The sequence below is a fragment of the Ornithorhynchus anatinus genome, chromosome 8, assembly GCF_004115215.2.
Source record: "Ornithorhynchus anatinus isolate Pmale09 chromosome 8, mOrnAna1.pri.v4, whole genome shotgun sequence".
Taxonomy (NCBI): domain Eukaryota; kingdom Metazoa; phylum Chordata; class Mammalia; order Monotremata; family Ornithorhynchidae; genus Ornithorhynchus; species Ornithorhynchus anatinus.
Window position 1 is genome coordinate 19,765,432 of NC_041735.1, and position 15,511 is coordinate 19,780,942.

General features: G+C 43.5%; 1 long non-coding RNA gene across 1 annotated transcript in view; it reads right to left on the reverse strand.

Annotated features, from left to right (window-relative positions):
- The window catches only part of LOC103170484, a 66,764-nt gene that overhangs the window by 12,282 nt on the left and 38,971 nt on the right, over positions 1–15,511 (reverse strand). Inside the window, exon 2 of the long non-coding RNA XR_486209.2 lies at positions 2,772–2,855. This is a non-coding gene — a long non-coding RNA (uncharacterized LOC103170484). The remainder of the gene's footprint in view (positions 1–2,771; positions 2,856–15,511) is intronic.

A 15,511-nucleotide genomic window follows, 5' to 3' on the forward strand; every position in this document is an offset into this window, starting at 1 on the left:
AGTTTACACTCCAGAGAGGCGAGGTTGAAAGATACATACAAAATGGATCTCGGATTGGAACTTGGACAGAACTTTTGAAGGCAAGGAAAGGACACAAAAACAGAGGATTTGAGGGAAGATTAACATTTAGTGCATTTAAATATAATGATCAGTGGTATTTGAGTGCTTACTGTGTACAGAGCACTTTACTAAGCGCTTGGGATAGTACAATACAGTTGTGGTTAGGACTTCCCTGGTTTAAATCCAAATTCCTACTCCCCAGAATACTTCTTCAGACAAACCCAGGAGGCCTGGGATAATCTTCACTTATTTTCCCTAGGAGCAATCAATCATATTTATGGAACACTAGCTATATTCAGAGCACTCTAAGAACTTGGAAGAATAAAATACAACAGTGGGGAGACATGTGCCCTGCCCAAAAGATCTAGGATTTAACCTGCTAGATAAGAACCTCCCTATTTTTGTCAATGAATGGTATTTATTGAGTGCTGAGTACTTACTAGGTGCAGAGAACTGTTACTAAGCACTTGGGAAAATACAACAGAGTTGGTAGACTTGATCCCTGCCCGAAAGGAGTTTACAGTCTACAAAGGGAGACAGATTTTACAATAGATTAGGAATAGGATAATATGTTTCCAAAATATAACTCAGCTCCAGAGCCTCCCACTGTTGTAGGTCAGGATTGGGTTGGCTATTAATCCTCATCTCCTCTCAGAATAGAGGATGAGGACTATCAGTGACATTTTACAGATCTGAAAACTATAGAATTCAAAGGGTAAATAAATTTCCCAAAAGCCACAGACCAAATCAGCAGCAGAACAGACGAGACAAATGTCAACCTTCAGTTCCCACTGTCCCCACCACTGCACGCCTTCTTTCTTTTCTCCTTAGTTTCACTAGGCAGATTCACAGAAAGCTAACGGAAAGAAATTAATGGATTAAAGTGTGAGTAAGCAGAGGGTAAGAATGTGTGAGACTGACAGTAGCAGAGAAGATGGTAACAACAGCCTTTTTGTCATCGCCAGAGGAACACTCCCAGAAATAAAAAGAGGTACATTCTCAACTTATAATATCCACAACATCCACTGGCATTTTAGTACATCAAGAGCTCATATATTCTGCCTTATGTCTGGAGGAAAAGGAGGCAGCAAGACTCACTAAGCAATACCTGCAACGAAAAAATGAGATGACCAGTCCACTGAACACCTGGAAAACCCTAACAGACCATCTGGGCCTCAGAGTGAACTCTGACTACATATGCAAATGTATCTGTTCAGAGTAAGACATATAAATAAATGCCTCAGGGGCATTATTCAGAGAAGCAAACAGAATGAGGCAGTAGGGGGCCGGTCTGGAGTCACTGATGGTCAGTAACTGCTGTCCTCCTCTCCTGCCTCTGCAGTGATCGATTGTTTCCCGTAATAAACCACAACCAGCCCAGTCCAGGGTTCACAGTGATGCAGCATGAAATATTCCAGATATGTAGAAGTAGTATGGCTTAGTGAATAGAATATGGGTCTGGAAGTCAGAAGGATTCTAACCCTGGCTCTGCCACATGTCTGCTGTGTGCCTTGGATGAGTCATTTAATTTCTCTGGGCCTCAGTTACCTCATCTGTCAAATGGGGATTAAGAGTGTGAGCCCCATGTGGGACAGGGACTGGGTCCCACCTAATTAACTTGTATCTACCCCAGCACTTACCACAAAAGCACTATTATGATTATTATTATTATTAACTGGCTCTGTATCCTACTAATTCCTTACCACTCTCCAAATCTTCAAACATTGCTTAGGCCAGCAACTCAGCCACCAGTAACTCAGGCCGGTTGCCTAGTCCATGTGTTCCCAGGACCCACTGCCAAGGAGGACATAGATGTCCTTGGGAATAGGTATAGATTTCTTCCCAACTGAGAGGTGGGTGGGAGCAGGGTCAGGACATAAGTCTAAAACTCTTACAACCACAGGGATGCTAAAATCCATCTTTTTCTTCCAGGTGATAGCAACATTAAGGGCTTCTTTTATCTCACTGCATCTGAGCTGACTGGATACATTCAGGAAAGATTACTCTGGCCCCACTCCAGGACCCACAAAGGCAGAACTATAAAAGGACTCATAAAAAATAAAAAAAGCACTGCTTAATTTAGAGATACTGTCTGGATTCTGGAAGACCTCTGGGAGTCATTTCACCATTTCAGACAACTATGACTGGCCACCAGAGGCCCATTTGGAAGCTGTTGTGTAACTCCAAGCCTATCTCCGTGCCTGGGAGGGGGCTGCCTTAACGTGAGGGGATTCTACTACATATCCAAGTATCCTAAGCTTCTCTCATTGGTGGACACTTTAGTTTCAACCCCAAATCAGTATCCGACTCGAACTCTCACAACTGCTTGGATCTGAGCCCAGGCCAGAGTACATTGCCATGAAATTTCTTTGTAGTTTCAGTTGTCTTTTTTTCCCCCCTCCCATGTATTTCCTGTTCTAAACTATTGCTCTGGGGCTGCTGAATTGGTGTTCCATGTCCAATAAACTCCAAAAGAACCCCCACCACTGATTTGAAGAGTTTAGGGATCCTTGGGGAGGGAAGAAGTAATTCCACAGCCACAGGAGTAAGCTGTCTGACTTCCCCAACAGAAAATGCTGTTGGGAATGATTTTCAAAGACTAGTAAATAAATGGGGGAGGGAGCAGAGCAAGGTGGAGGAGAAAAAAAGGAGGTGATGGAGGGGGAGGAGGGAGTACTAGAATACAGTCAAATTTTTCCAGAGTACTTTACCTTTCAGTAATCCTTTTTCTTCAATGAGGAATCTTCAAACTGTTGCCATATTTTCAGCCCTTGCTCCTGTTGACTGATGTCTGCCTAGGTCCATCAAACATTGAGAGATTCCCCAGATGTTTAAATGGGCTCATAAAGGGCACAGAAATTATAAAAACAGAGAAAAACACTTAGTATCTCTGTGGGAGTTTAAACTAGAGTTTTCTAGAAAATCCCATTCATACAGAAAGGGCTCAATTCTGATGCATTCCAGGGGGATCCAATTAACCTATATTTTATTTTCAACACTAAAAAACCTGTGTATTATGGGAGAATGAGTCACATTCAAAGTTGATGTCTGGGAAGTTCTGATAAATGATGCTTCACTGTTAAAATATTATCTTAGAAGACTTTGAGACTCAGAGACTGTTGAGTCCCTCAAGTCAGTAGCAATCTGTTGGGTGCTGGGGAAGTCACTCAGTTCAGATCTTAAAGGCATAGTCATTAGAATAAACCCAAAGTCTAACCCACAACCTCAATGTCACCCTCAACTCCTTGCTGTCCTTCAACTCTCATTCTTGAGTTAGTCACTTCACTTCTCTGTGCCTCACTTACCCCATCTGTAAAATAGAGATTGAGACTGAGCCCCACGTGGGACAGGGACTGTGTCCAATCCAATTAGCTTGTATCCACCCCAGCACTTAGTACAGTGCACTTTACATAGTAACAGTGCACCACCATAATTGTTATTCAATCTACTGCCCAATTCTTCCTTCAGAGCATCTTCTGGATCTGTCCCTTCCTCTCCACCTGAACAGCTACCATATTGTTTAGGCACTCTGGTCATATTGTGACTCAGCTGTTATACCAGTCTTCTCAATGGTCTTCCTGCCTGCAACTTCTCCTCCCATCTATATCATTCATGCTGTCTCTCTTTCTCTCTCTCTCTCTCACACACACACACACACACACACACACATATCTTTCCTGAAGCATTGCTTGGTTATAACACTCCTCTCATCTAAACCCAAGGCAGAAAAACACAAGAATCCAAAGAAAAACACCTCACAATTAGCTTCAAGGCTCTCCACAAACTCACCATACATTATATCTTTTCTCTTCACCCACTGCTCCCCAGCATGCTCTGTTTATTGTTATATTGTACTCTCCCAAGCACTTAGCATAGTGTTTTGCACACTGTAAATGCTCAGTAAATACAACTGAATGAATAACCTGCTCAATATGCTGTGCAGTTTTAGATACATGGTAGCTATGGGTACAACTCCCATCCTCTAACCGTAGGAGTTCCTCAAGGGTCAGTTCGTGGCCCTCTTCTGTTCTCCATCTACACTCACTCCCTTGGTGAACTTATTCACTCTCATGGCTTCAACTATCATCTCTATGCAGATGACACACAAATCTACATCTCTGCCCCTGACCTCTCCCCCTCCCTTCGGGCTCGTATCTCCTCCTGCCTCCAGGACGTCTCTACCTGGATGTCTGCCCCCCACCTAAAACTCAGCATGTCCAAATCTTCCCTCCCAAGCCCTGTCCTCTTCCTGACTTCTCTATCACCGTGGATGGTACGACCATCCTTCCCGTCTCTCAAGCCCGCAACCTCGGTGTCATCTTCAACTCGGCTCTCTCGTTCACCCTGCACATCCAATCCGTCACCAAGACCTGCCGGTCTCACCTTTATAATATCGCCAAGATCCGCCCTTTCCTCTCCACCCAATCGGCTGTCTTACTGGTACAGACTCTCATAATATCCCGGCTGGATTATTGTGTCAGCTTTCTCTCTGATCTCCCTTCCTTCTGTCTCCCCCCACTCCAGTCTATTCTTCATTTCGCTGCCCGGCTCATCTTCCTGCAGACACGCTCTGGCCATGTTACCCCCCTTCTTAAAAACCTCCATTGGTTGCCTATCGACCTCCGCACGAAACAAAAACTTCTCACTCTAGGCTTCGAGGCTCTCCATCACCTTGCCCCCTCCTACCTCTCTTCCCTTCTCTCTTTCTACTGCCCAACCCGCACGCTCCGCTCCTCTACCGCCCACCTCCTCACCGTCCCCCGTTCTCGCCTATCCCGCCCTCGACCCCTGGGCCACGTTCTCCCGCGGCCCTGGAAAGCCCTCCCTCCTCACCTCTGCCAAACTAATTCTCTTTCCCTCTTCAAAGCCCTACTTAGAGCTCACCTCCTCCAAGAGGCCTTCCCAGTCTGAGCTTCCCCTTTTCCCTCTGCCCCCTCTGCTGCCCCTCTACCCCCCTTCACCTCTCCTCAACTAAGCCCCCTTCCCCCCCCTTCCCTCTGCTCCTCCCCCTCTCCCTTCCCCTCAGCACTGTGCTCCTCTGCTCAATTGTATGTATTTTTTATTACCCTATTTATTTTGTTAATGAGATGTACATCAACTTGATTCTATTTATTGCTATTGTTTTTGTCCGTCTCTCTCCCCCGATTAGACTGCAAGGCTGTCAGTGGGCAGGGACTGTCTCTATCTGTTGCCGATTTGTACATTCCAAGCGCTTAGTACAGTGCTCTGCACATAGTAAGCGCTCAATAAATACTATTGAATGAAGTTGGACACAGTCTCTATCCCACATAGGTCTTACGGTCTAAGTAGGAAAGTGAACAGATATTTAATGCCCCTTTTACAGATGAGAAATCTAAGGCAGGGAGATTTGAAGTGATGTGCCCAAGGTCACACAGCAAGTAATTGGCAGAGCCGTGTTTAGAACCCAAGTTTTCTAACTCCCAAGCTAGTACATGTTCCACTAGGTCACAATGCTTCTTAATTGGGCCCCCACAGAAGACAAAGAGCAATACTAGACACATGGGGATTGCAAGAAAGATTAAACTTAGACTATAAGTATTTTGGTAGGTAGAAAACTAAGAGAAGAGAAAAGAGACAAGATCGTTGAATATACAATGTCAATATGTACAGTTAAAAACACTCCTTACAAGACTGCACTGAGAGGGAGGTGTTGATTGAGTTTTGTTGGCAGGTTAGAAAGTGATCTTTACACAGTAAGCACTCGGATATCAGTGATGATAATTTGATATCAGTCAAGGAAGGCTTGATGGAGAATATGACCTTGAATGTGGTTTTAAAATGACTCAGCATCTCACCCTGCAACTCTACTCTGTTTTGTTTTTATTTGGAAGTGAAGTTGTTTAGGCTGAGGCTGAGTGATGCATTGATTTCTTCACTTGCTGTGCTAATCTGAGAAGCTTTTTGCTTTGACTGGGGCATGTATTTTGCTCCTGGATACTTGGAGAGGGGCTCTGGCTGAGAGTCAAACAACTGTCAAGGAGAAGTCATGATGAGCCCCCAGGCTCTTTATCTCTGGGTGCTGTCATGCCCCAAGCAAGGGAATGGCTTGGCTAACCTCCTGAGCTTCCTTCAAGCCTGAAGATGCCATGAGCCAGTTGCTCTCTTTCTTCATGAGGATTCCTATAGCATGTTCCTTCCCATTCTCCACCCCTCACCAGCCCTGCCAGGAGCTGCAGGGGGTGGGTGGTTTCTGCTAATTTTCTTCCTCTCACAGTCAGACACAGTCACCGGGATCACTGCTACCCTCCCACCGAGCCCTCCCATTGTACCACACAGTATGGGACCTGTTCCCAACATGGCCTGGGCCTGCAAAGTAAGCTGCAGCAGTACACAGCTTCTACAAATTTGTGACTGGACTCTGGATGACCCATTGGTCCTCTCTGCTAAATGATTTGTTAGATTCTAAGCTTTGTCTTTTAATATTGTTTCTATATTATTTCATCTTCATATTGTGTCCGTCACCAAACCCCTCCCCACTTTCCTTTTGATTTTGAGTCCCTGGAGGGCCAAGCACAGGATCTAATTCTCACCTGTGAAACTTTTTTTTCCCTCCAGCACTTAGAGCAGTGCTCTGCACAGGAAAAGCACTTAACAAGTGTTATCACTATAGCTCTTCTGGGAAAAACAAGTCACCCCTCCTAAACCATGAGGAAGAACATTTTCCCACAACCCTTCCTTAATGCCAAATTGTTTCAGAAAGTCTTTTTTTCTTTCACAGTTTACTATATTAGCAAATAGTTCGGGAAAGAGATAAATTCTGTCAATACTCAATTTACCAAAGAAGTAAATGATTGCCAAAATCCTTTCCACTCACTTTGGAGAGCAGTAAGCGAGTTTGCTGAGGCAAAGCAACAGAGAGATATTATGAGATTAGTTCAAAACAATGAAGGCGTTTCAGTAGCTGCAAGAGAGTGCTTAATTTAATGGAATGGCAAAAAATTTGACTAATACATTCTCTCCCCTGAATTAAATCTGCAACTGGATATTCTCCCAGTGAGGGGGAACAACACCTCTAACAAATCGCTCTAAACAATAGAATAATTGGCTCCCAAAGACTAATTCATCACAGTCAACTCTAGCAACAAAGAGAGGTGTTTAGAATCCCAGTAGGAAAAATCCAAGACCTGATGAAGCATTTAGTTTTGTCCCCTCCTCAGTCTGAAGTACCTCTCCAAGGTAGAAAAGTCTGCTTTACTTCCACTACAGTGCTGCCTGGAGTACAGAATGAGCCAACACCTCAGGTGGGTGGGCTAGCCTCTGGGACTTCCCATTCCATAAGGTCTTCCCCCCACCCACTGCCCCCCTCATTCCATGTAAATCAGGCTAAATCAGCCCTCTATAACCTGAACTAACAAATCGTTCAGGCTAGGTCTAACTGCAAAAGCAGAAAGTGATTAAGTGAACCAGAAAATTTAGCACTTTAGCCTCACCCATCTGGACAATTTCTTCAACATTCCATTTTGCCATGGGGGCCCCCCAGGATAACAAACAGATTCTTCCCCTGTCAGACAAATCTGATCTTGAAGCTTCCCTGGGCACTAACAAGCCTTCGACATTCAGAGCTGGTCTGAAACCTCCCTGGGCATTATTAACAAGTCTTCCCAAAACAAAGCCCCTTCTTTCTCACACCTGGGCCCCTCATTGCCACAATTATGCTAAATGATACAGCAGCAGTGAAGAAATTGGGCAAATTGTTATACCATCATGCTATAATTTGGGAAACCTGTGACTTGAAACTATTGCCACTAGTTTTTCTGCTTCCCCGGCGATTTCTATTTCCAGAAAACATGAGAAAACAATAATCGTTTCCTCCGGTAGTGAGGCAGCCTCGAGAGTCAGCCCTAGCGATGGGCAGCAGAAAGTACCCACCCTGGGACAAGATCTGGGATTTGTCCAAAAGTGCTAGTATTTTCCTGATGGTCAATGTCAGGGGACAGGGGAGTTTGGGCTGCAAAAGAGCCTTTGTATCAGTTCAGATTGCCTGAACCAACCAGGACCAGCTGTGCCCATCAAAGATTACTGCAGAAGGGGCACTTCAGCAACAGGGTGGCAACAAGAAGGAAAAAAGTGAAGGATCAACTGTTAATTGTCCACAATACTGATGAGATTAAAAGCTGGCACCGAGGTCTTCGTTAATGGGCATTTCAGTAATCAGTCTTACTGGGTCCATCTCTGTATTCAGACAACGTCAATAAAATGCTGGAACAAAATAAATTAAGATAGAGAAGGAAAAAAGAAATTGGAGAAGGTAAAGTCCATCCAATGTGATACTTGGACTTCAAGTGTTTAAGGTTAGTGATATTAAAGGGATGTTAATCAACTGGCATTGATCAAGTGAGGAGCAGGTGCAGCAATGAGAGAAACATTTGGTGCTATATGGTATACCTTTGAAAGAAAAGGATAATAATAATAATGACGGTGATATTTATTAAGCATCCACTATTTTCCAAGCACCGTGTTAAGAGCTGGGATAAATACAAGATAATCACATTGGTTACAGTCCCTGTTCCACATGAGGATCACAGTCAGCAGCTGTTTTATTCTCATTTTACAAATGAGAGAAGCGAGGCACGGAGACATAAGCTCCAGCCTCCCTCAATTCTTTCCACTAGGACATGCTGCCGCACCAAGGGCAGAGGTCGGTAGGAAGAAGTGGGGTACCCCAGCAGGATGGTATAGTGGATAGAGCCCAGGCCTGGGAGTCCGAAAGTCATGGGTTCTAATCCTAGCTCTGCCATTTGTCTGCTGTGTGGCCTTGGGCAAGTAATTTCACTTCTCTGGGCCTCAGTTACCTCAACTGTAATGGGGATTGAGAGTGTGATTCTCACATGGATCAGGGACTGTGTCCAACCCTATTTGCTTGTATGCCTGGCACATAGTAAGCACTTAAATAACACAATTATTATTATTATCCCAAAGAAAGAACAGAAAGCTTTCAAATAGCTTGAACAATCTGGTAAAATAGTAGGTGAGGATAGTTGAGCTAGTGAGTTAAAAGGGCCAGTAGAGGAACATATGATTAGGTGTCTTATTACAGCAAATATTTCAAGATAAGGATGTAGTGAGCTCTATACTCAACCCACAGGTTGACCTGAGAATACCTCAACTCTCACCCTTCGAAGATGCCCACTCCTACAAAGGCTATCATTATTATTTCCTCCTTTCGGGTGTGTTTGCTATGGAGAAAACCCCCTGTCAACTATGTTTTTAATGGTATTTGTTAAGTGCTTACTCGGTGCCGGGCACTGTACTAAGCATGGGACTATTATCCACTGTCCTGGAGTTACAGAGTTTAGGAGATTGCAAACACCATCCAAAGGCTGTTGGGAAGGATTTATTGTGTTTCAATTATATTGGCCAGACTACCTGAGGCTGCGCTGTCCCAGAGGACACTGGGATGTCTGCCCAGGACCTGAGATGCAAACTGCACTTTTTTGCATTTTTTCTAATTGGATAGAGAGACAATGGCCCTATATGTGTTCTAAGTGCTGGGCTAAATACAAGTTAATTATGTTGGACACAGTCTCTGTCCCATGTGGGGTTCAGTCTAAATTGGAGGAAGGGGTCTAAGAAGGAGGCCCCTTCAACTTGGCCCCAATCCCTTACCTGACATTACCTTACTGGTGGTTACCGTTTCCCAGAATCTTCCTTCCTTCCTTCCTTCCCTGGAAGTTTATAAAAATAATAGTAATTATGGTATTTATTAAGCCCTTACTGTATGTCAAAAACTGATCTAATGACTGCGATGGATACAAATTCAGCAGGTTGGACACAGTCCCTGTCCCACATGGGGCTTAAAGTCTAAGTAGGAGAGAGTGGGAATTAATTCCCATTTTGTAGGTGAAGTAACTGGTGCATAGAGAAGTTAAGTTACTTGCCCAAGATCACATAGCAAACACATGGCAGAGCCAGGATTAGAACCCTGATCTTCTCACTCCAAGGTGCAGGCTCTTTCCAGTATGCCACACTGCATCTCTTTGTACTGGCATTCTGGCAAAATCAGAGGTTATTTGATCCAGAGTGACCAGGGTCAAGTTGGAGGATATTTGATCCAAAGCAACCTCCACCCAGCAAGTCTATCAAATCCCCTTGATCACTCAAGACTGCTGGAGAAAAGGGAATTCTCAGCAGTTCTGGGTATCCCTAGGTTTCTGGAGTTTCAGAGATCCCTGATCAGATCACCCCCAAATCACAGGGGCTTTTTTCTTTTCTTTAAGGCTCATACAGATTACTTCCCCTCACCCAGAACCCCTCAATGTGATAAACAAGCACCAGAGGGCAGTTTCACTCATAGAATCCTGAAAGCATCTCATGTTTAGGATATTAACAGGCTGATCACTCATGCCCTCTGGTCTGACTCCAACCTAGCTGGCCCAGTCATGCGATTTGGGCAGCAAGGGAAATGGTTCATTTGCTTTCCACTGTCCACCCTTCTGCTAGCTGAGGGAAACAAGGATAGTCTATCCTTGGTAAATGGATAGACCTTGTGTATATTTGTATATATTATTTCTCTATTATATTAATGATGTGTATATATCTATGATTCTATTTATCTATTTTGATGGTACTGATGCCTGTCTACTTGTTTTGTTTTGCTGTCTCCCCCTTTTAGACTGTGAGCCCATTGTTGGGCAGGGATTGTCTCTGTTACCGAATTGTACATTCCAAGCACTTAGTACAGTGCTCTGCACACAGTAGGTGCTCAATAAATACGATTGAATGAATAATAGTCAGGAGGCTGGTGTATGGGCCAAGCAAATTCTCTCCCTGAACTGCAGGGAGAGCCTCATTTTCCTTCTTCACCTGAAACAAACAAGAATCAAAAGGAAATTTCTGATATTTTGTTGCTTCTCCGTGGAACAGGGAAAATGTATTCAGCTAAGCAAGCAGGAGCCAAACATGCTCAGGATGACTCAGCCGTCAGAACAGTGATTTAACACAATGCAGAACTCCACAACGGAACACTAAGAGAGAGTGAGGTTCCTTCGAAAAGGTTCTCCAGAAAGCACCTAGCTTTGCCTGGGGGTCAACTTAACAACATGTTGGGAAATGGGGTTTGAAAAGTAATGGAATTAGAGCAGCAGGAAAAGCCAAGTTTGAAGGAATAAAGTGTCAGCCTGACCTCTGACCCGTTCCCAGTGGCAATGGGCAGGGGTGAGAAAGGCATTGAAAAGAATGCCCAGGGTGACTCCCCTTAGGCCATAGTCAGAAGTTGATTGAGATTTTGGAGGAAAAGGGCAGGTGCCATGAAGTGTGAAAGAAAAGGATGAAAACAATCCCACCTTTGGAACTCAGCATCTTGAGAATTCACTCATTGGAGATTATTAAACCTTTCAAAAACAAGAAACTTTTAATCTGTTTTAAAAAATAACCACCTAGTGATCCTACCATGCATCCTGCAAAATGCATTCAATTCATCTTATTTTGAAAAGTGCTTGACTTTAAGTGTTCCTGCAGAGTTCTGGTCATGCTAGATATTTCAGTGTGGTGAGTTCTTAATAGATTTCTTAATATATGGGGGTCTAAGCAGAGCCCTATGATGTTAGCAGAAGATGAGCTATGTTTAAAGGACCAAGCCTATACACATTAACTCCCTCCCTGCCTAGGTGCAAATACATGCTCTGTGAAGTTTATTACAGAGCAGACTGGGGAAAATATCTACTACACACAGTCACTGAATCATTTATTTGCTGTTTATAGAAAAGTACTTCAGATTCTATTTTGCAAAGTGAAAATCCTGCCTAAACAAAATATCAGAAAGAAACCTATGTTCCAAGATTTATGAAAGTCATTCCATTTGCTTTCAAAGCAGCAAATTCCTTGATAACCCCCATATGTCTCTCCATGACTCTCCTAGGTGCTGCATCATTTAAAAACAATTTTGTTTTTAAAAGGAATTGCTTTTATTTTCCCCTGGCCTAGACAGCAAGCCAGGCAACAGAGCGGGCCAGACTGGATCTAAATGAGACGATGTGTCACCATTGGCTCAGAGCATCTGTGGAAGCATTTCTGCTTCCTTCCTCCTCACTTCAAGGGTGAAACAGAACCAGGTGAAAATTGTTGGTTCTTTGGGTTCTTCAGCATGCCTTTTGGGGTGCATGTTTAGGGCATTTCCCATTACAGTTATTCTGGTGAGGAGAGGTACAGGGTGATTTCTCCTCCCTGTCTATCTCTTCCTACTCCAGCCCATACTTCACTCTGTGGCCCGTATCTTTTTATATTTTTAAACAAAACTTTGCAGACCATATACATTTCTTCACTCCTCAAGAACTTCCATAGTTACCCATCCCCCACTGCAAACAGAAACACCTTACCATAGGCTTTAAAGCACTCAATCCCCTTGCCCCCTCCTACCTTATTTCCCTGATTTCTTACTACAACCCAGCCCCAACACTTCGCTCCTCTAATGCCAACCTACTCATTATACCTTGATCTCATCTATCTCACCACCAGCATATCACCCACTTCCTGCCTCTGGCCTGGAACTCCCTCCCTCTTCATATTAAGAATCACTCTCCCCATCTTCAAAGCCTTATTAAAAACTCATTTCCTCCAAGAGGGTCTTCCCTAAGCCTTTATTTTCCCCTTCTCCCACTCCCTCCATCGCTCTTGCACTTGGATTTGAACCCTTTATTCACCCCTTCCTTAGCCCTGTAGCACTTATGTACATTATTATAATTTATTCATATTAATGTCTGTCTCCCCACTCTAGACTGTAGGACCTTTGTGGGCAAAGAACCAACTTTGTTGTATTGTTCTCTCCCAAGCACTTAGAACAGTGCTCTGCACAAGAGTAAGCACCCAATAAATACAATTGACTGACTGATTAACTCTCCTTAATTGCAGTCCACATTGGATTAAGTCTGGAGAGAAGCTAATTCCTCACAAGGCTTTGCTCGCTCCTTAGTACTCAAAAAAAAAAAGAGGGGGGCAGCTTTGAGAAATTTGCCACTTCCTTTCAAAGTTCTGAATACAACAGTCTGCATTCATAAAGCTCTTTGCTTCCCAGGAGCATAAAGTATCTTGGAGGTGTTATTCCAGTAATTTTCCCAATCCCAGATAAAGGGACAGAAGGTCAGCATTATTCCCAGTCAACTGAAGAAGAAACAGACTCCAGATGGATCTGAAGCCTGGGAGATGAAGCTTTTTAATCCAAGGTCCAGCTGTGAGGCAGGGCAGAAATAAGCCTGAAATTCAGAGGTTCTTTCCTTCAGGTCAGCCTTTGCATACACTATGCTCAGTCCAGTGGAAGGGTGGGTTTTTAGCTGTTAATGATGAGAACTCCTGACAGTGAGGAAGACTGACAAGGATCCCTTCTACTGCTTTCCTAGGTCATCTCCTGCCATAGTATGCTCTTTACCAGTATTTTTCCCCTCCAGCATATTTGGCAAACTACCTCAAACTTACATCTGTTTGAACAAAGATCCCAAATTGTTCCTTTCCCAAACATGCATAAACATACAGATTTTCCAAATGATAGCTTATTCTAATAGAATGAAAGGAAATGACCTTAGGGAACCTAAATCCAATTTGGGAGCAAACAGAGACTGATTGACTAGAAAATAAAGCGTGTCCAGGAAGCAGTCATAGTGAAACACTGATGAGCTACAACTAGGGATCACTATGTGGAGAGATGCAGTGAGAGTTTAACTCCGTTTACTTGAACCAGTTCCTATTTCTGGTGCCCCTTCACCATCTTGCCAGCCAGCCTCACCATCTTGCCAGCCAGTCCAGGGGCTCTAAATTTTCTTTTGGTCCAGGTGTCCCATAAGGATCCCCACAATTTCCTATGCCCCCAGTTCCACTTCTTAAAAAAATCCAGACTTTTTCCATCATCCAAAATATAATATAGCCTAGAGAGGGCAGACTGATGATGACTGTGGTATTTAAGCACTTAATATGTGCCAGACACTGTACTGAGAAGCACTGGGGTAGCTAAAACATAAGTGGATTGGACACAGTCTCTGTCCCAAATGGGGCTCACAGTCTTAATCTCCATTTAACAGATGAGGTAACTGAGGCACAGAGAAGTGAAGTGACTTGCCCAATGTCACACAGCAGAAAAGTAGCAGTGCCAGAATTAGAACCCTGAAGAGCCAGATAGGGGTAAGAGACCAACATTCCTCATTCATAAACCCCAGAAACCAGCACTGTCACCAACCTAGTGCAAAGGACATGGGCCTGGGAGTCAGAGGACCTGAGAGCAGGTTTAATTACTGTTCTATCACTTACTTGCTGTGTGACTTTGGCCAAGTCATTTTTACAGTTTCCTCATCTGCAAAATGGGGATTCAATACCTGTTCTCTGTCATGTAAGACTGTGAAACCTAAGTGGGATGGGGACGGTGGCCGAGCTGATTATCTTGCATCAAAGATCTGTGACCTATGAACATTTGATATTGACCTACCACACATATGTACATACTTGTAAATTATTTGTTTAATGTCTCCCTCTTAAGACTGTAAGTTCGTTGTAGAAAGGGAATGTGTCTACTGACTTTTGTATTGTACTCTCTCAAAGTTTAGTACAGTGCTCAGCACACAGAAGACACTCAATAAGTACCTTTAATTGACTTACCCCAGTCTTTAGTTCAGTTCTTTGCTATACGAAATATCAGAATTATTACCCAACCACTGATTTGGGTTTTTTTTTTTTTATCTCTGCAGCTCTAGGGTCTGTGACCAGATGTTTGCTTTTCAATTGTTTCTGTTAAATATAACTGACCCACAGTTCTTCCATATTCATGGGGACAGGTAATCTGGATACTTGGATTTAGGAGCAGAATGGCTCACTGAGATCCTGGGAAGATCCAGATAGCTTGGTGTGGGCCTCATCTCTGCCTGAGTGACTTAGAGAAGCTCCTTTACTTCCTCCCTCCATCTCTTTCTCCTAACTGGCTCTAAGTGACTCTTTGTTTGTCCCCAAACTACAGCTCCTCAAATCCTTCCTTCTCTTCCCAAACCTAGTTTTACTGAAACTTCTAGGTAAGAATTTCAGAGTCAATCCAGCCCTATTAGATTTCACATGTAATCCAATATTGCATTTAACTTTAGTTTTAAACTTTCCTATTTCACCTTTAACTTGAGCTGTCTCTGCTCTTATTTACCCCATAGCACTCAGGGAAAGGACTAATAAGTGGGAAAATAATCAGAAAGTACAGAGCTGGAAGGAAGAAGATAAACTAAGGTCCAGAGCAACCCACATCCAGAAGAATTAGATCCTACATGCTCCAACATTAGTAGGGATGGTATTTTTTGAGCAACTACTGAGCATGATGCCCTGTACTATGCATTTGGTCATATCTGGGCTTCAGGTACTCTCGGGTATAAACACAGTCTACTCCCAAAATAAAACAAGCTCATGTACAACATGTTTCTTGGTTGCCACTCACATAAAATGTCTCATAATGTTCAATCTCCAATCTACTGAA